The 26,336-nt window shown below is 45.8% G+C and overlaps 1 protein-coding gene across 3 annotated transcripts in view; it reads right to left on the bottom strand.

Annotated features, from left to right (window-relative positions):
* The window catches only part of LOC144822997 (3-galactosyl-N-acetylglucosaminide 4-alpha-L-fucosyltransferase FUT3-like), a 72,326-nt gene extending 46,278 nt beyond the window's left edge, over positions 1 to 26,048 (bottom strand). The window contains exons 1-2 of one of the 3 annotated variants that reach the window (XM_078681097.1): positions 26,005 to 26,048; positions 8,443 to 8,497 (exon numbers count right to left, since the gene is read on the bottom strand). The gene's annotated coding sequence lies outside the window, so the exon portion shown is untranslated. Of the gene's footprint in view, positions 1 to 8,442; positions 8,545 to 17,487; positions 17,606 to 26,004 lie in introns of those variants that run through there. The other 2 variants (XM_078681096.1, XM_078681095.1) reach the window with 2 other exon arrangements.
* Between the last annotated feature and the right edge of the window lie 288 nt (positions 26,049 to 26,336).

The raw sequence follows: 26,336 nt of genomic DNA, 5'->3' as shown, positions 1-26,336 counted from the left end.
GGAGGGGGAAGAGTACTATGGGAAGAGAAAGGAGCCCCTTGTAATAATTGTTTTATGTCACATACCCTTACAGAAATCGCCATTGCTGTTTAAAAACAATTGCTCAGATGAGTTTGCTGGTACCTCTCGCCCAGGAACAGAAACCCGTCGGCAGATAAATATACAGAGGACTACTGAATAATTTAATTTGTGATTAGAGAGAAAAATCTCCAGTTTTTCACAAAAAAACAACTTGCCCTGTATAAGATTGGATATCGAATATAGACATTAAAGAGTCTTAAGGATCATAATCAAAAGCATATCACCAATAGCGATATATGTACTGGATGTTTTTTTGTTAAAATGTTTTTCATGTAAAAAGTGTTTGTGACATATGTTACATTGCACATTTATGTCTTATTTAAGTATGTTAACTAAATTGTTTTGAGAACAAGGATGTATTGATATGACACAGCATATGTCTTTTTTCAGATTGAAAGAAATAATTAAGAATACAAAATAGTGATAATAAAAAGGTGAAAATAAATACACTGGTTCAAACTGAAATCAATGAGTTTGGCTATTTAGCAAAGACATTTAGCTTTCAAAAAAACGCGAGGCACAGGCACATTTCTCTTTAACAACTTGTAGAAAGTTGGCACATTTTCTTGTCCTAAACATTTGTGGCCGATTCACAGTACTAATCTAAGATAAAATCCTAAAGTTACTACTTTTGGTATTCACAGAAGGCATTTAGTAGTAGTAAAGTTAGGACTACTAACTTTACTACTACTAAATGCCTTCTGTGAATACCAAAAGTAGTAAGTTTAGGATTGTGTCTCAAGTTAGTATTAGTAAAGTTAGTTATTAGTCCTAACTTTACTACTACTAAGTGCCTTCTGTGAATACCAAAAGTAGTAACTTCAGCGTCATTCTTATTTGCTTTTTTCTCATTTGCTTTGGTCTCATTTGTCACAACATGCCTGGCTCTTCTTGTGGTTGGCCCTCCCCAAGAGCATGGATCAACTGCTTGTGCCCTTCCTCCATTCCAGTTTTGGGAGCTACTTTTTTGTGTTAAAACACTCCATAAAAAGTTTGTGTTTCAGGTGATTTTCCATACCCCCATCTATGTTCCTTCTGTTACCCTCCCACGAACCTCATGGCCCATGTTGCTTCTTTTCTCTCCCACTGCTCTGCCCCAGCCAGTTTCTTATCCACGCCCACCCTCCCTGTCCCTATTTCATTTGAAGCCGCACACCCGTGTTCATGGTCGGCTTGTACTTCTGTTAAAGGATGATGGGATCAGCTGCTGAAAAATATAGAGTTTGTTTTTCTTTTTTCTGCTGGTTACTTTTATCCGGGATTCTTTTAGGCATGCTACTGAGAAGCTATAGAGTTATGTTAATTGGCATCCTTAGGCAAACGTGTTCTTTCTCCTGTATGGAGGAGTCTCCCCTGCCCCATACCCCGGTGGGGGAGGGGCGGGGGGTAGAAGACGAGGTCAGAAGGTGAAGTGTACAGTAAACTGCCACTTCTCACTGCTCATCTGGTGCTGCTCACGGAGGGCTGTGGTTATTGAGACATGAAGGCAAACAGAGTGAGGAGGCATTTAGAACTGTACAAGATGGAGTCAGGGGAGAAGCCAACACTGAATGTGGTTTCAGTGTTCTATAAAAGTTGAATTAAAAATCCATTAATGTTTAAATGCACAATTCTGTGATTTGCTTCAGAGAATATTGTGTTCCAGCCTACCTCATTTGTCATTCATTCACGCTGACTCTCTCACTTGCAAGGAATACCTCACTACTGGTAAACATAATTTTTAAAAAGTCATATTTAATACAGGATGAAAAGATCTCTTAATGCGCATTAGAAGGCAGAATTGCTCATGTACGGTCATGGTCTGTTTGGTAAAAAAGTGCTTGTTGGGAAAGGGACAGCCTCAGTTAGTAGTGTCACATCACTAGGCATTTCATTTTTCTTTTCTAGTTTTTCATAGCGTAAACTCGACTTAAATGTATTGAATTGCTTTATATGAGCACTGGATACATTACCCAAGTACACATTCATTTTTAGGACTTGGCTAGACAGCACATGCACTGTCTCTTCAAGACATTTTGTTTACACACAGTGGGCCTACAGCCCACCCATAACTTACCAATTGATTAGCTTCCGCATAGCACTAATTTGCTTTGTTCCCGTTTGTCATGACATGCCTGCGTCATATCCTCTTTCTGCGTTTGTCCCTCCCCAGGACCTTGGACCAACTACTTGTGGCCGTCCACTGCTCCAGTGTTTGGAGCTACTCTTTTTCCTGTTCATGCAATCCATGTGTGTGCTAGTGTTTCGGGCCATCTCCATATCCCTATCCATGTTTCTTCTTCTAACCCTTTTATTAACACAGAACGCAGACTCCGGTAAGATCTGTCACAATAAAGGAGCTTTAAGTGGGCATTATATATGTTTAGTACGCTGTGGTGCTTTCGTGTGACTTTATATTGAACCCTGAAGCACGCTTTTAAATGATATCAAATTAGCGTCAAACAGATTACAACAGTCAGTGTGCTGGCAAGAGTGGGCAGCTTGTTTTTTTCTTATTTGGTGTTTCTTAAGTTTTTTTTAAATTCCAAATGTAATAAATTATGTTTATGAATATACATTTCTTACACGTACCCCTTTATTAGTCACTGTGTGTGGACTTCTTAACAAACGTGTGCAAACTTGAATCACAAAGGGAAAACACAATTACGAAACAAAAGAGATGGTTACTGTTCTGCGGTGTTTTCAGAGTGCATTGTTTTTTTAAAAAAAAAATTAGCATTTTATAAACCTGTCCTTATTGTGCAAATAATGAAAAAGTGGTGAGGACATATGTACTTTAGTTTTCTTTATTTTTTGACATCAAAAAATGAGGACGGACTGTAATTTTGTGGCGTAAGGGACCCAGCCCGCACAGGCGTTCACTTTTAAAACAAACAAGACGTATGGGTTATGATTAGTTATGGGAGCACATGGATGGTTCTTTACACAGCATTATTATTTTTGGTGCTTGCTGTAAATAATGAAAATCGAAACCTGTAACCCCCTCACTGGCCATGTATGCAATTTCGATAAAAGTACTGTGTGATGAAAAAATACATTATGAAGCACGTGTCACAGTGCTGTCTGGTCCCACAGTCATCTCGAAGTCACAGGCTGCACAAATGAATAGCATGGTGAAAAAACACACAGTCAACAAGGATCGACAAAGCCAAGCAGTAAAGTAAAGTTAAAATGAAATTACTTTTTACTAAATTTACCTTTAACTATGCTGCACAGCCACGTTGCTGTACAACTTGGCTAAAAGACATTGGCAAGGTCAAAAACTCTCACATAGGCAAGACCTATTGGCTTTGCCAATGCTTGTTTAATATACCATTGCCTTTAGAGGGTGTTAGTTCAATTGGATTAACTGATATGATCACGAGCTACAACAACTATGATATATTACCTTGTTAAATAAGACCCAGAACAGGACACTGTACTCCTGAGACTTGGGTCATCTGGTAACCTGGATAACAAAGTTGTCTAGCATATGGCAATTCCGTCGGTATTATAAATGGCATGGGTGAATGTTTTTTTAAGAAAAGCAAGGGTGTAGGAATAGTGGTAGAGAGATGGGATCACTGTGCAGCCACTCATCATCCCCAATTAGGACACTTTAGATTTTCTGGGATTTCGTTTTAAAATCAAATAGTATGTATGCTGCCACCTTAAACCCCATACTTATGGGAAAAGCAAAATTACAAGTCACAGAAAGAATAGTGCTTTTAGAGAAAAACCTCCAGTACCTAAAAGTTGATACTTGTATAGCGCACTACTCACCTGCAAGGGTCTCAAGGCGCTTGTACGAATACCGCTGTGGAACCCATCCTGGCTTTCCCTGTGAGGTGTCCACTCCTGGGTACCCCCAAGGTGGAGGCCAGGCATCCTTAGCGTTGTGGGGGCCATTGTGGAGATTAAGCAAGCTATTGCCCAGAGTTGCAGAGTGGGACTCCATGATTGGAATAGGCACCGAGGCGAGAATGATCACGTCCGTGGAATTTTGAGCCCAAGACCCGCTGAGGCGGGGAATTGAACCCTGGTCCCGGGCTAGACCTCTGCATCAGGGTCTGCCGCTCTAACCATTGAGCCACACTTCTCCACCTAACAGAAAACCATGCACTAGCCTCAACCACTTAGAAGCTATGAATGCAGGTGGCCAGTGGAGGCACATACACGCACCCGGTACGAAAAAAAATAGGCTTGGATGAAAGCGGCTAATGAACATTAGTATTTTCAATGGGTAGACACTGTTAGACTTGGCATCTTTGGTGTGGTTTCCCCTGACTTTATGCTTTACCGTTTGTATTTTTGATGATGTGCTGGATTTAGTTTTTGCTGGCTTGGAGGCTTTGGGCACTTTGCCACTGCTGATCAAGGTCAACGTGCTAGTAGTGCTCCCTGTGTAAATTGTTGTTACAATTGGTTCTCCCTCATTGGCATATTTGATTTACTGGTGAGTCCCTAGTAAAGTGTACTGAATGTGCAAAGGCCTGTAAACCAAATGCTGCTAGTGGGCCTGCAGCACTGATTGTGCCATCCACATTAGTAGCCCTGAAAAGCTATCTCAGACCTGCCATTGCAGTGTCTGTGCACAGTTTTAAAGTGCCATGTCAACCTGGCAAGTGCATCCACTTGCCAGGCCCTAGCCCTTCCGTTTCTTACACGTAAGGCACCCCTATGGTAGGCTCAAGGTACCCCCATGGGCAGGGTGCAGTGTATGTAAAAGGCAGGACATGTACTGGTGTGTGTGACATGTACTGATAGTGAAATACTACATTTTAGTTTTTCACTATTGAAAGGCTATCGGTCCCGTAGGATAGAATGGTGGATTCTTTCTAACAACTTACAAGTATAACTTCCCATTGGGACAAGATAGAGAAATAAGGTTTAGAGTCTCTGAACTTATTTACAATTTAATAACACATCTTTTAGTAAAGATGTTTTTGAATAGTGCGTTTCAAAATGCTGTCTGGTTTTGGAGTGACAGGGGCTTGGGATCTGCATTTACTGCAGACAGCCACTGGCTGGGGGGAGTGAGAGGGGAGGGGAGGTTTGAGGTGTCCCTGGCCCTTCCGGAATGACTCAGAACTGGGTTGAATTGGGATTGGCTGCATTTAGAGTAGTGGGAGGAGTTTTCCTTTCACCGGAATAGGGCCAGTCGGTTTGGAGTTGGCTCAGAGATCGTTGCACAAAGAGAAAAAAGACAATATGGGATATAAGTAGAGGACCTTAAAACCCAGAACTTTAGATCACTTCTGGACTCAAGAGGAACCTTTGCCAAGGAGAAGAGTTGGGGAACTGTAAGGAGGAGTACTGCCCCTATGCTGTGTGCTGTGTGGGGCTGGACTGCAGTTGCTGTTTCTGCCAAGAAAAGGACAAAGACTGGAACTTTGCTGTGAACCAGCTTGAAGAAGAATCTCCAAGGGCCTCAATCTGCTGGCCATCTGTTCTGAAGTCTCAGGGACCAAAGATTTTACCCCCAGCTCCCCTTAACTCTATTGCTGAGAGTTCTGATCTGCCAAGAGGTACATTTTCCAGTTTTGGGCCTTTGGAGGTTGTTCCTGCTGTTGAGAGCTGGAAGAAAACTAAGAGAAGTAAGAAACCCTGTCTTGGATACCTGCAGTTGTCGGCATTTCCTGACGCCAGCGTTCACACATACACAGTCATCGCCAGCGCCTGCATCCTGTCACCACATCACCAACAATCGCCAACATCGCATCGTCACTGGAACCGACGCCTCACCGCTGATGCAACAGACTTCCCTTGTCCTGGATTCGACACATCCCCTCATCGCGGACACAACGCCTCACTCATGGTAGCCAAGGAGCTGGCCTCGACCTCGGCAGAGATGCATCACCTCCACGTTGCCGTGTATGATCATAGACGTTGTTTCCAAGGGACTGTTTGTTTGCGGGTCCGTGTGACTCCATGCCCGATGCTGCACTCCTCGTGGTCGGCGCCATACTTTGTATTTATTGCTGACACGACATCGCAATAGTCCCAGGTGGAGCTATTTGTTTTCTACAGGCTTTATTTTTGCAATAACTGTCCTAAAGTCATATCTTATCATATCAATGTTGGATTTTTGTCATTTTGGTCTTGTTGAGTTTAGATGAAGATATTTTATTTTTCTAAACTGGGGTGGCCTCCATTTGTGGTGTTATCACTGTATTACTGTGTGTCTTGAGTACAAATACTTTACACATTGTGTTTGGGATAAGCCTGTCTGCTCCTGTCAAGCTACCTAGGGGGTGAGTTGGGGTTATCTATAGTGTGTATCCCCTCTACCCTGACTAGAAGCAAGGGTCCCTACTTGGGCAAAGGTACCTACCCCTACCTACTAGTGACCCCCATTTCAACAGGTAATGATAGGCTTTGAGTTTGTATCTGACTTGTCGCAAAATATAACATCGTTTCATACCCATCACTTTGTGATTTCTGGGTAACATTCATTGGTTCATTTGGACTCTGATCCTGTTATCTTTGCACTCTTGTTTCTAAAAAACGTTTTTGCTTGCTGAAGTCTGTAAAAGGCCCTTCCTTTTCGTCTGTGCAGCCTCTGTTGTTTCCTTTTATCTTTTGCTCTACTCTTTCCCTTTCCACTCACCCCTGTGTGATACTCCACTATCCATTTTACCCCCTACTCCTGTAGAAGTACCGGGGTTGTACTTTGTACGCCTCCCCCCTATCTGTTAGTACCCAACCTGTAAGTCTTATAAATCAGGACGGCATGTTTACTAGACTTGGGGTCTTTAAAAATGCCTTCTCCTCTCAGAAGGCGGTATGGCCATCAGGTGATGCCGAGAAGAACACTGAAGTAAAAAGGGTCAGAAAAGAAGAGGTCGTTGTCTTCAATGCTGAGGAGAAAGGAACTTGAACGCTTCGTCAGGACGACTTGAGTACCAACCACAAGGAAAAGAGACCGAGCAGCCTCAGGCCCGCATTGGGACCGCCCTGCCGTCAGCGTTGACGCGGACATCCTGGAGGAACCTGCCAGTATGGAGAGCCTTGCCACCGACAAAGATAGATGCTGCTGGTTGGATGTACATGCCAACCGCATTCTAGGAGGATTGTAGCTCTTGCATATCTATAATCACTTGATACCCTGAGGATGGGGCGCATAAGTGGGAGGGAAGCCACTGTAGACAAGGCTTTGAGGGAGCTTGGTTAAGCGGGTCCCCCTTGTCACAGTTGTAAATGTGAATGTAGTTGAGCTTATATAGCGCACAGCTACCCGCAGTGGGTTTCCCAGCGCTTGCTTAGGGAACCCTTCCTGGTATTCCCCTGTGAGATAGCAGGGTATCCACAAGGTGAAAGTCAGGCATCCCGCCGAGAGGGGCTGTTGTGGAGATTAAGCAAGCTATTCCCCAGAGTCGCAGAGTGTGAACCCGTGAGTCGAGGAAGCACCGGGGCGAGAATTATCGAGTCCGTGGAATTTTTAGCCCAAGACCCGCCGAGGTGGGGAATTGAACCCTGGTCCAGGACCGATCTCAGCTTCCGGGTCTGCTGCCTCTAACCCCTGAGCCACACTTCTCCTTGTTTAAACTATATTAGTGAACTCAGTTCTGGGGCTACAGCGCGTCACATCCTCAAAACACAGATTGCACAAGTCTTCTTTTTTTATAGTTTGAGCACAAATGGAGGTGATTATTTGGGCTAAGGTCATATCCCTTCTCCCTAAAGAAAACACATGTGGTGTTGTGAAGGGGAGGAGGGCTTTCACAATCCAGTGCCTTGGCCCTTCTCTTCCGCTCAAACACCCAAAGACATGCTGTTTATCCATTCACAGGGGATAACGGATGCCTAGGACTTTAAAAACAGCATTAGGGAGCAAGAAGGGGCAGGACTCGACCTCTGGCCCCGGAAGGCGGAGACCTATATGACTCAGCGGCCAGACTCTGGACTGCTAAAACACTGAAAGAGGAATGCCAAAGGAGCATCTGATAATGCTGCACCACAACGGACAGGCCGACTGACACCCGAGGATACGAAGACACCGATCAGTCCTTACAAAGATGACCCCGCAAGTACCCTCCATGGAGAGAAGCCGATGACTCAGCCGAAGGAGTCAACCGCCAGTCAGCCCAAGTTCCCAACTACGCACCTGGAGGTGTGTGGCTAATGCGGGTGCATGAAAAATTCTGGGTTTGGGGTTGGAGGGAGAGAAGTAACCGGGGATCCACTTAGGTCACAGAACAGGGTGAGCCACTGGTAGCACCTATGCCTCTGTTTGCTGGGACATCGTAAAAAGAGCCAACCCCATATCCTACTGTTGAGCACCAAATCATCTCGAGCACTATTCCCCCTGCACGCCTATTTGTAAATACACCGTGGAAAAAAGGTGGCGGTCAAAAAAATATTGCAGAATAGTTGACTTACCGGCATTCTCTTCTTTATCCCAAGAGTAACGGAGAGAAGACTCCTGACCTCAGACCTGGGAAAGAGAAAAAAGACCTGCATTTTGTGATAGAAACAATACTGAGTTGTTTAATTCTTAAAGCAATAAAGCAAGTATCTTGCATAGTACCTCTGGTCTCACCCTGGTTGTAGCTTGACCCTGGTTAAGGACAGACATATAACAAGTGCTGGAGAATGCGGGCATAAGACAGTCTGATACAAGATGGAGAATATTATACACCAATTCAGAAAGAATGTATGACGTTACAATGCATGCTTTTACCACGCATGCTTTTACAACGTGGTTTTTACAACGCATACCAATAGAACGCATAGCGCTTTGGGGTGCTGGATAGTGAATAGTTTAATTTACTATTCCAACTCCAGTCCCCGTGGACACTAGGGAAGGTGTTGGATAGTAAATTAAATCTATTCCCTATCCTAGAGCGCCCTCCAGCGCAATGCGTTGTAATGGTTTTCGTTGTAAAACCTGCGTTGTAAAGGCACTGCGTGGTAAAAGTTGCGTTGTAAAGGATGTTTCCCATTCAGAAATAACCAAAGCGAGCTAGAATGGGTTCTCGAGATGCACATTACCCAAGAGGAGATCAACCATGCAATGTTCTCAAATGCCATCCACTCTGATGGAGAAAATATCAGAAAACTGTCAGGGCTAGGGCAAGGAAGAGGACTAGCCATGCCACGTGCTGTAGTTCCTTTACAGAACTATGTCTAGGGTAAAGATCTGGTGGCATTCTTTCTTAATTTTTAACAAGCTGCTAAAGTCAGTATGTGACCAGTGGACCATTGGTCTTTCTATCCCACCCCTTTGTTGATAGAGAAGGCCTAGCAGCACATCAGATTGCAAACAGGGATAGTATGGCAACTTCTGCTGAGTTGTAAAGATTTATTATGGACTGATTGGAAGTAGAAGATAAAACCCATGGACTTGAATTTCGTAGAGAGACGGAAGCCCTAGATAATACACCAAAGTCCTATTTTATAAAATGAAAGATGCTAACTGTAGGTGGGAAAAGCCCCTTGAATCCACTAGAGCAGATAGTATGGACAAAATATACCTGGAATAACATCTTGAAGATCTTCCTGCTCCCTTTACATACTCAACAGTGAATAAGGCAACATGCTGGACTAACGCTGGAATAAGCTGTAGAAATGGCCACTGCTTTTGCTCAGGCTCAGTCCCGCGGAGTTCCTTCAGAGTTCGATAAACCAACCAAACCTCTACCGCCTACCGGACAGAGGGTGGAGAGCAAACCTTACAAAAGAATCCAAGAATAGGCAAAAATCAAAGCCTTCAGACCAGACCCTATAGCAAACTCTGGCCCTCAGTGTTACAAATGTGGGGAGTGGGGACACATTGCCCAAGTCTGTAAAAAGAGGAAGGAAAAGGTAGAAGAATAACCTCTAGGCATCAGCTATGTCACTCGATCCATTTTTTATGCCCAGGTGATGGGACCTACATAGTATGTGAGTTTATGGCTTAATGGTAAACGACTTCCTTATTACTCCTGAATCCTAGGAGTTGGACCAATGATTTAGAGTGGCCCAACTGAATGATAAAACATTAAAGAATACCTGGCAAAATGCAAAGAGACACAAGATTCTCCTAATCTCATTTATCCTACATTCATTATTCAAAAGTGTTTGCTTTATCTTAAGGTAAAGCAGATGGAAAACCCCCAACTTTTGGTACCTCTAGAATTCAGACACAAAGTCTGTTTTTTTGCGCACTCTCACCTTTTGGCCGGGCATTACAGTATAGAAAAGAACAGCCAAGCCACATTACAATATCTCTTTTAGCCAGCTATGTATGCTCAAATTAAACAATATTGCCCCGAGTGCGCCATATGCCAGTAGAACCGATATCAACCCCCCAGAGTACCCGTGCAGCCTTTGCCTATCATAGGGAAGCCCTTTGATAGAATAGGAATGGATCTCACAGGACCCTTACTACGCTCTACAAAAGGTTTTCAGTACATGTTATTCTTAGTTGATTATGCTATACGTTATCCACAGGCAGTACCTTTTTGGGTGGTCTCTACCAAAATCATCGCCCAACACCTGCTAGATGTATTTTCATGCATGGGGTTTCCTAGGCAGATCCTCACGGACCAGGGTACATCCTTTGTTAAGAAGTTAATAAAAAAAAGTGTGTAAGCAACTTTATATCAAACACCTAAAGATCTCTGTATAGCATCCTCAAACTAGAATTCTTGTTGAGAGATACAACGGAAGCCTCAAAGTGATTCTCAAAAAATCTTATCCAAGGATGGCAAGACCTAGGAGCAGTTGGTACCCCTCACTCTATTTGTCCTACAAAGTCAAGTGCAAAGTAGTCTAGGGTTGCACCTTTTGAATTGCTGTTCGGTAGGCAAACACGTACCCTTTTTGAAATCACAAAGAAAGCCTTGGAAAAGGATGCAGGTTCTCTTTTAGAATTTATTAGCCAACTCAGATGCCACATCGGCAAGTTGAGGGCTTTGGCTCAGGAAAACCTAGAGAAAAGGCAACAAAAGCAAAGCCTTTTTATGATAAAGGGAAAAGATGGAGGGAGTATGCAGTGGGAGATTGGGTCCTGGTTTGCCTACTTTCTTCCAACAGGAATTTGAGGGCAAAGTGGCAGGGTCATTACTAAATCACTGAAAAGATTGGGAGGGTCACATACCAGTTACGATTCTCTTTTAAAAAGGAGCAGATTTAACATATCAATCTGTTATGGAAATCACTAGGACCCCCTTCTCAGATGGTGCAAACAGTCATACCCCTAGAACCATCAGGGCACACCATTGGAGATACTAATATTAACCCTGCTCTTACGAGTGAGGAGCGATCAAGCCTTCTGGTGCCCTTAATGACATTTAAAGACATTTTTTTCTGATGGACCAGGCAGAACCCAATTGGGAGTACATTTTATTCCTACCCAAGAGGGTGTTGGAATTACACACCAACCCTACCGTGTCTCATAAGCCCGCCAAATCGCTCTTTAGGCAGAAATAACACAAATGCTGAACATGGGGGTCATAGTCCCTTCCAAAAGTGATTGGTGTACTCCAATCATTATTGTACCAAAGGCTGATGGAAGCATACCATTTTTTAGAGATTTTAGAGCTGTTAAAATCTCCATATTGGATGCGTATCACCTCCCCATGGTAGACAATCTAATTGAGAAGCTAGGTGATGTCTCTTTTATAGCAATCATTGACCTACCGAAAGGCTATTGGCAAGTCTCCTTAAATCCCCGGGACCAGGAAAAAACAGTCTTTGCCACCCTTGACGGCCTGCATCATTTCATGGCCTTGTAATTTGGTCTTCACGGAGTTCCGGCCACCTTCTAGAGGTTCATGAACACCCTATTCAAAACCACTAGGGGTATTAGTCTGCCTACCTGGATGACATTGTTGTGTACAGTAGGAAGTGGTCGTACTACCTAAAATATCTCAAGTTAATCATGTCTCAACTGCAAAAGACCCATTTACACATCAATGCAAAAATATCCAAGTTCGCCCACCAAAAAGTCGAATACCTGGGCCACCTCCTCGAGGAAGGAGTCATAGAACCTCTAACAGAAAAAGTCAAGGCCATACCGAAGCCCCCTTCCCAACCATGAAAAGAGAAGTGAGAGCTTTTTTGTGTCTCTATAAGAGATTAATTCCGCAGTATTCTGCATTATCAGCTCCCCTAACAGAACGAAAACAAAAAAACTGACTCCCTTTCTGTTTTTAAACACACTCCTCCCTCTGTGTTTGTCACCTTCCATAAATTGAAAACTGCCCCTACCACAGGTCCCGTCATTTGTTCATCCGATTTCAACAAACCATTTATCTTGCAAACCTACGTCTCCAATGTTAGGATTGCGGCAGTCCTCTCTCAGCTGGACCAGGAAGCGAATACACGTCCTGTTGTGTATATCAGTATAAAGTTGTTCCCTCAGAAGTGTGTATACCCAGCAATTGAAAAGAAATGTCTTTCCCGGAAGTGGAGCATTGAGAAACTTCGTTGCTACCTGGATGGTAAGCCTTTTGTACTGTACACCGACCATGCTCTCCTTACCTGGCTTCAACGAAACAAAGGTTACAACGACCGTATCAGGTGGTTTTTGTCCCTGCAACCATACCAGTTTGAGGTATGGTACAGAAAATGCAAAGAACAGGGCAATACACATTTCCTCTCCCATATTCGCTCATCGGTAAACTCCTAGGTAGGTGGTGAGTGATGGGGAGGAGGGTGTTCACGACACGATGCCTTGGCCCTTCTCTTCTGTTCAGACACCATAGACATTCTGTTTATCCTTTCACAGTGGATAAAGGATATCTGTGACTTGAAACACCATGCTACGGAGCATGAAGGACTTGGACTTGACCTCTGGCCTTGGAGATGGAGACCTATGATTTAGTGTCCAGACTCAGGACTCTTAATATGCCACGAGAGGAACTCCAAAGAGAAATCCTTCATGACGGACCATCCTATAACACCGCACCACATAGGAGAAGCCGACCAACATCTCAGGATACAAAGACACTGGACAGCCTTCATGAAGATGACCCATCAACTCCCCTCCATGGAGAGACACCGACAAGCCTGCCGACAGAGTGAACCGCCAGACAACCAAAGCTCCCACCCATACACCTGAAGGTGTATAGCTCACACAGGTGCATAAGAAACTCTGGGATTGGGGTTGGAGTGAGGGCGGTATCCTGGGGTCCACAAGGGTCACACAACAAGGTGAACTCTTCCACAACCAGGGACCAATGCAGAGGCAATTTACTAGTGAATTTAAGCGGCTGGACTTTGACGCCTGATGAACAATTGGTACTAAACAGAGGTTTTGGATTTGTATCCACGTTTAGTGGAGATCCTTTCCAGAAGTTTCGTAAAATACGCTTGCACTACTTTTTCAAGGACAAAGAAGAAGGATTGCCAACAACCGAGGATGTCAACACTGGCCTGAAAAAACGTTCGACCCTCAATTCGCCGACGCACACAGTGACGTCTCAGGTCTTAACTTTTGAGAAAGCAGTTTTGGAAGATGTGACCACATTGTGTGCTACGGAGAAGAGGTCATACAACAATCTCCCGTACCTTGCCAATTGATGACCAAATAACTACAAAACCAGCCGACAAAGGCAGGCCATTGTCATTTTGGATACTGATACGTACCGTACAGAATGCCTATGGCAACTAGGAGACAAGAGGTTCTATGGCCTTCTCAAACAAGATCCTACAGAGAGGATCAAAAAAGCGATCTCTGATATAGTTGAAGAAGCCACTAATTAAGACTAAGTAGTCTGTATCCATGTCAAATTCCACTTGCTGAAGCAGGCGTCTTCCGCCTTTTACGCCTACTTAGTCTCATTTGATGTCGAATAACCCTATACTTCCCTCCCTCAAGATGAGACTTTAGACACCATTGGTACACTACTGACCAACAGACATCTAGATTCTATTACCCCTGTCCATTTCATCATGGCTTGTGCCCAACTAGCCATGAACGAGATTTCTTCAGATTTGAGGAGACCATCTACCTCCACTCTTGGGTACCGGCATGGGCAGCGTTTTTGCGCCTAGTCTGGCGAATCTGTAGGTACATGCATTTGAACAGGAACACATTTTGACTGATGACAATCCCTTCCATGATTCCATTCGCTTATGGAAGTGTTATATTGACAATGTGCAGGACGTATGGAGAGGTGACCCTGATTCCATCCTTCGGTTTCAAACGTGGTTAAACACTAGGAATAATTTCCTCAGGTTTACAGTAGAGTTTGATAGAAACAGGTTACCATTCCTTGATTTATCAATTTTCTCTACACCTACGGGCCTGGAGAGCGAACTGTACCGGAAGTTGATGGCTAGAAACTCCCTTTCTGTGTTACGACAACTATCACCCCAAGTCACTTTGTGACAATTTGCCGTACTGTCCTTTCCTTCGATTACGGAGGAATAGCTCTACAAAGGAGAAATATGAGGACCATGAGAAATCATTATCCAAGCAACTCCAAGCTAGGAAATATCCGAAGAGACTTGTACAACGCTCCCTAAAACGAGCTACGAATAACAACCGTGAAGCACTTTTAGATCCACCAGTTTCAAAATCTCCAATGAGTAGACTCACTTTTGTCAACACCTTTAGTACACTGTCCAACGGGATCCAACGAAGCGTCCGCAAACATTGGCACATTTTGAATATTGGCAGAGAAAATATTCTGTTACCTTCATTCTGTTTCAAGAGAAGTACCAATTTGTGTGACAAATTGATGCATACCAGGCCAAAAACACAACTGGCTCGGCCGTTAGGGACGTTGTGGGACCTCCCAGCTGTCCAAGGACACTTTCCATGCGGGTCGTGTGCAGTCTGCCCACAAACTCAACATTATAAAAAAATAGATATTGGCACAAATAGACCTTCGGTGCAGAAGAGTTTCACAAACTGCATCAGTGACAAACTGATCTATTTGATAACATGCCCTTGTAAATATCAGTATGTAGGTATTACCACTCTCAAAGTTAAATTGAGAATATTGGAACAAAAGAGCACTATTAGGTGTAAGAAGCAAGCTACCAGATTGACTAAACATTTTTTGGACTGTGACCATAAGGCTGAAGAATTTACATGGACAGTCCTTGAGAAAACATTTATACCAAACCACATTAGTGATGTGTTTAAATTCTTGTTTGTCAAAGAGCAGAAATGGGTCTTCAAATAGAAGAGCGACAAACAAGGGCTTAATGACGAGATATCATGGAACACACTATGAATCATAACTGTTTTCTCAGCAATATATTGCGTTCACTCATCCAAATGACATACTGAATCAGATTCAGACATTTGTCTGCATGACTTTATCAGCTAAATTGAACTACACACCATGAAATGTTCGCAAGGGTTCCCGGCGTCGTTTGTCATCAAATGTAAATGTAAATGTAGACGTATTTGTAAAGCGCACTGATACTACGGAGTGTCCTGGCGCTGTACTCATACCGCCAGGGAACCCTTCCTGGTTTTTCCCCGTGAAATGTCCACTCCTGGGCATCCCCAGGGTGCAACCAGGCATCCCCAGCGCTGTAGGGGGCCGTTGTGGAGACTAAGCAAGCTATTGCCCAGAGTTGCAGAGTGGGACCCATGCTTAGAGTAGGCACCGAGGCGAGAAATCAGGTCCGGGGGAATTATGAGCCCAAGATCCACGAGACCAGCCGGGCCAGACCTCTGCATCAGGGTCTGCCGCTCTAACCATTGAGCCACACTTCTCTACTATCAACATCAAGGTCCTTTTTAATTCCCTTTATGTAAATCCAACCGTCTTTTGTATATTTAATTGCATTCACATTATTTCTTAAACAAGAAATTATAATTTGTATAATCTCTATAAAGTCACAATTTTCAATCGCTTCTGTGCGGGAATAAAACTTTATTTAGTCCCATGGTTGAGATTTATATTAACACCGAGGGACTATTAAGTGGGTTGGTGGTTCCCCTTTTAGAACAAGACACAGTAGCACGGAATCGACCACGTTAAATCATGCATAATAACGGACGTCATTTATATTGTCCATTGCCAAGATTCACTATAATTATTAAACGTAATTCTGTTAGTTTCTAGTTTACATCATTGATTGTAAACAAGGAGTGCTGAATATAAGCATTTGAGCTAAGTTGAAGTGTAGAACAGACAATATTACCGGAAACTACAATTCCCATTACCTGTGAAGTCAGCCTGTAGTTCGTGGAGAACTGACATCATCTTTGAGGGCAATCCATGGAAGAATGCTCTACACCTGTGGAAGACTCCACTTTAAAAGATGGACTCGCCATGTAGTCGGTACCCCCACATACAGCTCAGTTGGAGCCTGGAGTACCGACGGACAGGTAAGGGTTTCCGTTTTTGGCTTAAACGTAGCTTTTTGCCGGGCACCATGTGTGTTAATTCACAAACTAGGCGTCCAGGAAAATTGTTTCTATCTACGGTTAAATGATATCTTTCTAAGCATTTTGCAATAAACGCTGATACGTACGCAGGAAATACTAGAGAGTTCTGTGCCTCTGCATAGCAAGTCAGATCTTCCTGACTGGCATAAGTTGTTTTTAAACACGCAAATGTCTTGATCTCGAGTTTGGCCTCTGGGTATTTCCCCGCATAACTTTGTGGCGGAATACGATCATGGGCGCTAAATGTTATTTTTTCATTACTCTTTTGTTAAGATAACGAGTACATTTTGAAATAACATTCTATATAATTTCAATAGAAAAGGTTTCTCCTTTCCTATTTTTATATGCACCACTTCAAAACTGGTATCTGCCTTCACGATTTTTAACAGAGTTCTTCACAATGCAGGTTTTGGGAAATAAGAGTGAATGATTGGTCAGACTTGAGGCAAAGCTCGTTGTCTGCATACCATTGCTAGTTCTCGCTTTCTTCCATAGACCAAGAGAAACAACACCACCGTAGCAGAAAAGGCCACTTTTATTTATAAGATCAGGCAATTATATTTTAATATCCAAAACTCATATCACATGTTTATTATATATTTCCGAAACCATACAATTTTAAAAGTTATGCCAAAACCATCTAATTTCATTTCAACTTATTTCTTTGTAACTGTTTTACCAAAAACCTTTCATAAATTTCATTTTATTAACTCACCCCATATTCCAAAGATTTCAACTTACTTTCTTTTTCCTTTTCCTTTTTCCCATCCTGATCCTCCCCCCACCCTCTCTCGTGAAGGACGATCAATGTCCGCTCTAGACATTGACCTCCCCCTCTCCCGCTTCAAAAACTTGGATAACAAAATTGCCTGTCCTATCGTGGCATTGTAACAAAAAAGTTTCTTCTTTTTTTTTTTTTTTTACATTTATATTATTATTATTTTTTTTTTTTTTAAACAGGGTGGTGGGTGGGCCTCGCAACAAAATGTTCCTGTCACCCAGCCGTTGCGCTAAGAAGGTGCTCTCCCTCTGGCTCCCGTCGCGCGCTGCCGCCCCGCCGCCCAATCACAGCCCTTGGTCTGTACCAATCGGGCGAAAACCCCCGGGGAGACCGCTTGCCGCTCTGCTCCTCCGAGGATCTCATTCTCGAGCTGTCGCCAGGTGAGGTCCACTCCTCGTAAGATACGGGTGAGCATAAGCACCTATAAGTAATTTGTACACTTTAACGTGAGGTTACATAACGTAGAAATAATTATACATGAATAATTCACAAGTGAGCACGTTACAAACTCATAACATGAAGTTACCTGATGTAAAGTAACAATGGTGAGCACACTAACTACGGGCCATTCAGGGGATATAGGGTCAGCGTGTGCTGGCTACAAGAGAAACAAAGTAAAAGCAGAGGTATAATACGGCAAGATATGGTAGCCACTCAAGCACAAGAACCAGACACAGCTATCATGCCTTGAGAATGGGGGGATTGTGAATTATGAGTTTGTTCCAGAGGAGAAGGTCGTTAAAATTGTTTCTGCTTGTCCTTCCTGGTGATTCGTCGTATGAAGGGGCTGTGGTAGTTGTTATGTTTCACCCTGAGTTAACATTGGGGGGGCTTAAGCAGTTAGGTCAGTGATCAAGCCATGAGCGAAGTTGTTACCACCCCTTTAGTTCAGCTGAGCTGTAATATTATGGGACGAGAACCTGTCAGCTGAGCTGTAATATGTATGGGACGAGAACCACTCAGTCCCAGGCATGCCGTCTTGTTGGAGGCTGTGAATGGAAAGAATTCCCATTCTCGCTTGACGTGAGCTTCCTGGGGGATGATGGGGTGTCATGTGAGTCAGCTTACAGCTAGTTTGAAGGTCACTTATCCTGTGCCTTGTCTGTAGCCAGTGCCTCCTATTTATGCCTTATATAAGTGCAGTCTTTACCCAGAGATGTCAGAGCCTTTGCAATAAGGAGGGGGGCGAGTTAGGAAGTGACGCTGAATCACACACTCCAAAGTGCATTGTCATTAGCAGATTCAGCATGTGAATAATTGACTTAGTTTCAAGAGCATACATTGATGCATCTGGCTCCAAACAGGCTTGGCCTGGGTAGCATGTGGGACACTGTTGCCCCCTGTCTCATTTCAGAGAATCCGGATTGATAGATGAGGGGGGGGGGGGGGGTCAGGGCTTCTAATGGATGTTTTTCTGGCTCTAATGCAGGAACCGCGCTGGCAAACCGCCCTACTCACAAGGAGGGCCATCTGCTACCAACAGGTATAAGGGTCGTAGCACACTGGGGGCAGTGTGCCAGGGTCGGGGGGGACCCAGGTTCTCCCCAGTTGTCATTACTGTCCCTGGTGTGGGGCGCGCAGGTTACACTCATGGAAGTGATACGTTGGTAGTTTACTGGTGTGTCGGGACATATTAGGTAGCCCCTAGGCAATAGTGTGATGTTCTATCTTTAAAGGACAACTGTTGAGTCTGGACGATTGGGTTTTGCTGGGCAATAATTGGGGTGTTCTCGCAGCTGTGGCAGAGCTAAGGTGAATCATGCATGCCTTCCTAATAATTTGAAAAGCGTTTTCTTTTAAACAATGGGTGGATCTGGGCAGAGTATGCACCCCATGGTGCGTAGGGAATGTGTTGTGTGGAACAGCAACTGGGGCGCAAATAATGGGCTCGGATCCTGGTGTTCGAGTGAGCAATAGGCGTACCTGTCAGCACGGGTTGGGGATGTTTTCATGGATTTGTTCTTTCTTCCAGAAACGCACGGGTTTCGCTCCAGAAGGGTCAGATCCCCCCTAGCTGGCTGGCATGCTAAGGCCGGGAGCCGGTATACTGGAAGAAGACACTGGGCCAGTGTGTGGGGGCTGAGTCAGAACGTCCAGGATTAGATTTGAACTTTTCTAAATTACGGGACAAGCGGAGCAAATACACAGGCACCAATCTGAGTAGGTCAGATGGTAACGTAAGCAGGAAGAGCCAGGATGGGCTCCGTGCTGGCAGCCTGAATGCAGTTCCTGGTTAGGGGCTCTAGGGGGCAACCATGTTATGACTGCTTGTAGGGGAGAGTGGAAGCAGTGTTAAGCGTAGCGATAGCGCAATTTACCATGGCATCTGCCCCAAGTGTGCCCAAGTACTCTAGGCAGCGGCTGGTATCAGCTCTTAGGTGACAGGAGGAGTAACCACAAGGGTAGACTGTCGCCCGGAATATTGCGGATATGTTTGGCTCACGTATGCACAATCCAAGATCAGGATTATCTCACAAAGGCTGCCCCAAAGCATGGGCTTCTTAGATTTTCTTGCTGGTTTATTGGGAGTAATTACTTTAAGGGGTCTCCCTCACCCTCATTGTTTTAATTGATCAGCAATAAAGTGTCATTCTTAGTCTTAATGTCACTCATAGCGCACCTACAGGGTGGAAATGTCACGCAGGGAAGTTGAGACCTGGGCAGACATGGCGGGGTCGTTTAGCTCTCAGTTGGCTAGGTAAGGAAGCTATATGGAAGCTTATTCATGTTATGCAACTACGAAGCATGGACTGAGCCAACAGTTGGCCTCGTTGAAAATGTTGTGCTCCTTTTGTAGATGTGGGCAGATAATAACAGTCTTAATTCGACCAGCAGGGTTCACACGCAGTGGAGGGCCCTGGGCTAGGTGCACTAGTAAGCATGCGGCCTGAGTCATATTTAATTAGTGGTTATTCAGGTTCTAAGGTGGGGAGATCTTAGGCAGTATTTCCATGCCCGGAGGTGCATGCTCCAGGTTGCCCAACTTGATTTTCACTGGATAGGGTGCTTGTTAATAGCCGCCTGGGGTCCAATGGATGCCCAATTGGGGTGACTGGTCACGAGACAGAGGTAATAAGTACTCTGCACGGTGTACTGGAATGATGATTGTCTAAGTAAGGCTCAAAATAGCGTTAAGCGCAGGTTGGAGGCAATTAGTGACAGGCCTAGAGAGGTAATCCTTGGTTAAGAACAAGACGCCACGGTAGATAGCTTGGTCGGCATACACAGGGAGGTAATTTCAGCAGGGGCTTAGCTAAGCTTGTGCCAGGCAGGGGCTTGCACAACCAAGGCGATTACATGCATGCACCAAGAGATGGAGGCTCAAGCCCATCCAAGACCGTCAATAGCACCTGTGCCAGAGCCAGGATCTAGGCAGTGGTGGTAGCGGACAGTTAATTGCGGGTGGTGGTGCAATAACCTGTGGAGAACGTGGGGGCAAAATAATTTGGCTACAATGATAGAAGGAGGTTGTTGTGGTGTTCTGACTGCCCAAAAAGGGACGAGTGTGTTGCGTTCAGGTGCTTCCCCCTCTTAGATGACAAGGACACAAGGACACCCGTTTCGAAGACACTTATCCCATGGCAGGACAGTCCTCAAAGGGGAAATGGCCATTGTTGTGGGGAGCCTTAGGCGGTATTTCCATGCCCGAAAGTGCATAGCGAGGAAGTAATGGTGTTCCAAGTTACCCAACTGGATTTTCACCTGGTCAGGCTGCTTGTCAAATAGCAGCCTGGGATCCAACGAATGCCCGATAGGGTTGACTGGTCACGAGACTGGATTACACAACTAAGGTGATTACATTAAGGTTGCAAGTAAGTATGGGCAAAATTTGCGAATTTGCGGACCGCTAATTCGTGCGAAATTGCAAAAAAAGTCTGCGAGTTCGCGAATTTTCCCGCAAACTCGCGGATTTTTGTGCCATTTGCACAAATATGTGACCACGTGTGCCTGTAACTTTGCCAGCGTGCCAAGAGGCGCCGAGGTCTCTTGAGTGAGCTGGCCATTATAGTGGGGACGGGCGGGAAGACGTTTCATACTGCTAGTGTGTGGTGGACGGGGCCAAACAGGCGGGGCTTCTATGCGAGTTCACATGCATCTTGTTCATAAAGGGTAAGAGACCGAGCAGAGCAGCAGATGAGGAGAAAGCAGCCTCCTGGTCACAGGAGCTTCATAGGGATGGCGCTCGGGAAACTCATGGATGCAAAAATACGTTTGGCATAGGACCCCAGAATCCTTCAGATGTCCAAGATAGCTCTGCTGCGCGTGTTGGTACAAAGCCATTCTGATCCTGCTCAGTGGGTTCAGGCGCATGCAGCTGCTGCTGCTGGACAATGTCCCATCTCATACTAAACTGCCCCGTACAGGCATATGCTGGCGCTGGGCAGTAGGGTGCAGTGGCATGCGGGTGCTCCGTGCCTGGTACATGCGCATACCGGTACCAGGGGGGACACGTGTTTATTGGTGTTGTGTAGCAAGTTATGACTTTACATTTTGACTGCACCAGACGGTGGAACCACCTACACGGATCAGGAGCATCCAGGCACCAGACTTCATGGTGCCAGAGCATAATGGTGCTGTGCGGTACGGGTATATATGTACTGAGGGCAGGGGGGCACTTAGCACAATGTGTGCTCACACCCAGAGGGCTCCCAGGCAATTGAGCACGAATGATTTTCACACTGAGAGGGCTCTGGGCCCTGGGGCAGTTCAGTAGCGCGTGGGCTCACAACCCCTGGGCAGCTCAGCAGCGCGGGGGCTCACACCCACAGGGCTCCCAGGCAGTTTAGCAGCGCCACCTCTGGTTCACCACTGCCACCCTCTGGTTCACCACTGCCACCCTCTGGTTCACCACTGCCACCCTCTGGTTCACCGCTGCCACCCTCTGGTTCACCGCTGCCACCCTCTGGTTCACCCCTACCACCCTCTGGTTCATCACTGCCACCCTCTGGTTCATCACTGCCACCCTCTGGTTCATCACTGCCACCCTCTGGTTCATCACTGCCACCCTCTGGTTCATCACTGCCACCCTCTGGTTCACCACTACCACCCTCTGGTTCACCACTGCCACCCTCTGGATCACCACTGCCACCCTCTGGTTCATCACAGCACCCTCTGGTTCACCACTGCCACCCTCTGGTTCACCACTGCCACCCTCTGGTTCACCCCTGCCACCATCTGGTTCATCACATCACCCTCTGGTTCACCACTGCCACCCTCTGGTTCACCACTGCCACCCTCTGGTTCATAACTGCCACCCTCTGGTTCATCACTGCCACCCTCTGGTTCATCACTGCCACCCTCTGGTTCATCACTGCCACCCTCTGGTTCACCACTGCCACCCTCTGATTCACCACAGCACCCTCTGGTTCACCAGTGCCACCCTCTGGTTCTCCACTGCCACCCTCTGGTTCATGACTGACACCCTCTGGTTCATGACTGCCACCCTCTGGTTCATGACTGCCACCCTCTGGTTCATGACTGCCACCCTCTGGTTCATGACTGCCACCCTCTGGTTCATCACTGCCACCCTCTGGTTCATCATAGCACCCTCTGGTTCACCACTGTAGATTATGGGGAGAAAGCACACCTGCCCAGCCTTAACCGGGGGCTGGTTAATGTGTTCTGAATCTGAGCTTCAAGTCCGGCACCTGCTTCCTTATCTGTAAGTGCTTCCTGTTGTGGTTTAATTTTTGTGACAGCCTGGAGCATTGTGCCATACTTGTAACTATTCTCTGACCCTGCTTCGAGGGTCAGAGCAGGGTCAGAGAATAGTTGCATGTAGGCAACAACTCTGGAGGCGCCTCTCAGGAAGCACTTACAGGGTTACAGGAGGTGCTCAAGTTGAAGATAATTTCTTTGTAACCATTTTGTAAATGGTTACAAAGAAATTAGCTTCAACTTGGGCACCTGCTGTAACCCTGTAAGTGCTTCATGTACTTCAGTTTTTGAATATCCGCCCCGCACGTGATTTCGCGGATTTTTCTGCAATTTCTCAGGATTTGCGAAACGCGAAATTGCAGAAAATCCGCAAATTCCGCAAAGGAACGGATTTTATGCCCATGCTTAGTTGCAAGCATGCACTAAGAAATGGATGTTCATGCCCATCGGCAAAGTCGGGATGGATATGTTTCTCCTGGGTGCAGGATGCCCTTGAAGCTGTGGGATGCAAGTAGGGAGCTCAGAGGTGGGGGGCTCTGTCATCGACGGTAGCCTCCTCCAGAGCTGTGGCGGAGTTACAGGGCGATCTGGAGGCAGACGGGTACAGTAAGGGTATCTCTGTGGCAGACGGGTACAGTAAGGGTACCTCTGCGGCAGACCGGTACATTAAGGGTACCTCTGCCTGGCACAGTAAGGGTGCCTGAGCCAAAGACCTGGAGCCGCAGCGAGGTTCCGGGAAAACCGCGACGGCGCCCCGTTAGTCCTGACCAACCAGGGGTGTGCCATACCACGCTCCGCCCTGAAAGGGGCGGGAGTATAAGACATGATCACGGGATTCGTAAGGGGATCAGCAAAGGCTGCACTGTCCGGGCGTCGACCCACCGTGCCGGCTGGCTCATAAGGTGGGCGGGGCAGCGAGGGGCTGCCTGCCCTGGATCGCCCGTAAGATAACCCACTAAACGTCATACTTTTGGTTGTATGAAAATAAACCTGCAGCAGTTCTTTACCCATAACAATGTGTCCTGTGTAATCATTATATGGGCAAGTGTATAAAATGCTAGGGGGAGCGGATGACGGTGTGGGCACTATGCCGCTGCCCACGTCCCCCGCAGGGGGACATCAGCAGGGCAGCCTCCTTAGTGTCCATTAGTCGGAGCACCTCCTCCAGTCATCGTAGAGGGGGAGGCTCGGGCAGTTCACCAGCCCCTCCCCGGGCCGGGTGCACCAGTGATGTGCATCCGGGGGTGGGCACGGTGGGTGTGGGCTGGGTACTTAGGCCCCTGCCGCCCAGCATTTGACCTGTTTGCCGGTTGTCTGCCCTCCCAGCTGCTTCCTGTCCGGCCTCTGTGCTGGTCGTCCTGCGCCTGCCTGCCTCGCTGCACCCACCCTATCCTCGTACCCAGCAGCTGGGCAGGTGGCATGCTGATTTGGACGTTCTAATGTTTTCTTTTGTGTTGCAGGCGGAGTTACAGGGCGATCTGGAGGCAGACGGGTACAGTAAGGGTACTTCTGCGGCAGACGGGTACAGTAAGGGTACCTCTGCCTGGCACAGTAAGGGTGCCTGAGCCAAAGACCTGGAGCCGCAGGGAGGTTCTGGGAAAACCGTGACAGCGCCCCGTTAGTTCTTCGGGCGGTTGGGTGGCCTGACCAACCGGGGGTGTGCCATATCACGCTCCGCCCTGAAAGGGGCGGGAGTATAAGACATGATCACGGGATCTGTAAGGGCATCAGCAAAGGCTGCACTGTCCGGGCGTCGACCCACCGTGCCGGCTGGCTCAGAAGGCGGGCGGGGCAGCGAGGGGCTGCCTGCCCTGGATTGCCCGTAAGATAACCTACTAAACGTCATACTATTGGTTGTATGAAAATAAACCTGCAGCAGTTCTTTACCCATAACAATGTGTCCTGTGTAATCATTATTTGGGCAAGTGTATAAAATGCTAGGGGGAGCGGATGACGGTGTGGGCACTAAAAGTTTCTCCTTTCCCATTTTTATATGCAGCACTTCAAAACTGGTATCTGCCTTCACGGTTTTTTAACAGAGTTCTTCAAAATGCAGGTTTTGGGAAATAAGAGTGAATGATTAGTCAGACTTGAGGCAAAGCTCGTTGTCTGCATATCATTGCTAGTTCTCGCTTTCTTCCATAGAGCGGGCCTCTTTTCTCGAGCTGTCGCCAGGTGAGGTCCACTCCTCGTAAGATACGGGTGAGCATAAGCACCTATATGTAATTTGTACACTTTTGATATACATTAGAATTGATGTTGACTTTCTTGCACAACAGTATATAACTTATTTGTATTAACATAAGACTCATCTTTCTGTGTTTTGCTGTTTACGTAAAAATATTTGTTTCTACAGGTGCCATCAGCATCTTGTGGACTACGGAGGATTTGAACACCTGGAAGCCAGGTTACATGGTTGTATTCATTCCAACCTTGCACGTTTTTAGGTATGTTTTTGCAGTAGCAATATAGTTTAATGTGGTCCTGAAGAAAGCTGAGGATTAACAAGCCGTTTGGCTGAAACATGTAGACCTAGTTATAACATCATTGCAGTTATTTTGTCAAAACTGCTTTTGCACTGTTTTTAATGTGGATAACAGGAGATACTCATTAAAGTCTTTTTCTCTTGCTACCCATTTTTAACCTCACTCTCACTTTCATGCACTACGCCCCTCACGCATACCTTCCTCTTCACATCTGTGAGACATTAGAGAGATTTCTCTCTTCTCCTTCTTCACACTATTTTGAAAACATCCGCGAGCTCCCCTCTCTGACTGAGAAGGTTGTAGCCCTTAGTTACACTAGTGTGTGACTAGGAGGAGACCCAGATAATGAAGTAAGTCACTTGGGTGAGTGATGGGAATCTGTATTTTTTTAAGGATTTTCTTTTGTAAAGGTCCCTTGTCTTGAGGACTGTCCTCCTGTTGACAGCATTCCAGCTTTTTAGGTCTTTAGCTACGATAAGAGTCTTGGTTGACTCAGTAGACCCACAGATTTTTTCATTGTTGGAACCACTGGTAGCACCTACGCCTCCGTCCACCCTAAAAAGAGCAAATCCCTATTCTTTATTGCGCAACAATCATCTTGAGTACTAATTCCCCTACACACCTATTTGTAATTGCACGGTGGAGGTTAAATAAATATTGCAGAATAGTTGACTTACCTGCTTTCTCTTCTTTACCCCAGGTGTATCAGCAGGAAGACTCCTGACCTCAGATCTGGAAAAGAGAAAGAATACCTGCATTTAGTGATAGGAACTATACTAAGTTTTGCTTAATGCTTAAACCAATGAAGTGAGTCTCTTGCATAGCACCCCTTGTCTCGCCCTGGTTGTATCTTCACCCCAGTTACAGACAGACATGTCACAGGTGTATAGATTAGGGTTACTTTACTTTACTTACCTACTCTTTAAGTTTCTTTTACCAAGGGTGAACCGGTGGACCGGACCAAAGAAGAGAACCAACCTAAATATGTCCTACTCAAGGAGAAATTAGG

Source organism: Lissotriton helveticus, chromosome 3_1 (assembly GCF_964261635.1).
Source record: "Lissotriton helveticus chromosome 3_1, aLisHel1.1, whole genome shotgun sequence".
NCBI lineage: Eukaryota > Metazoa > Chordata > Amphibia > Caudata > Salamandridae > Lissotriton > Lissotriton helveticus.
Note: the sequence above shows the minus strand (reverse complement) of the source record. Positions and strands in the feature narration are given on the sequence as shown.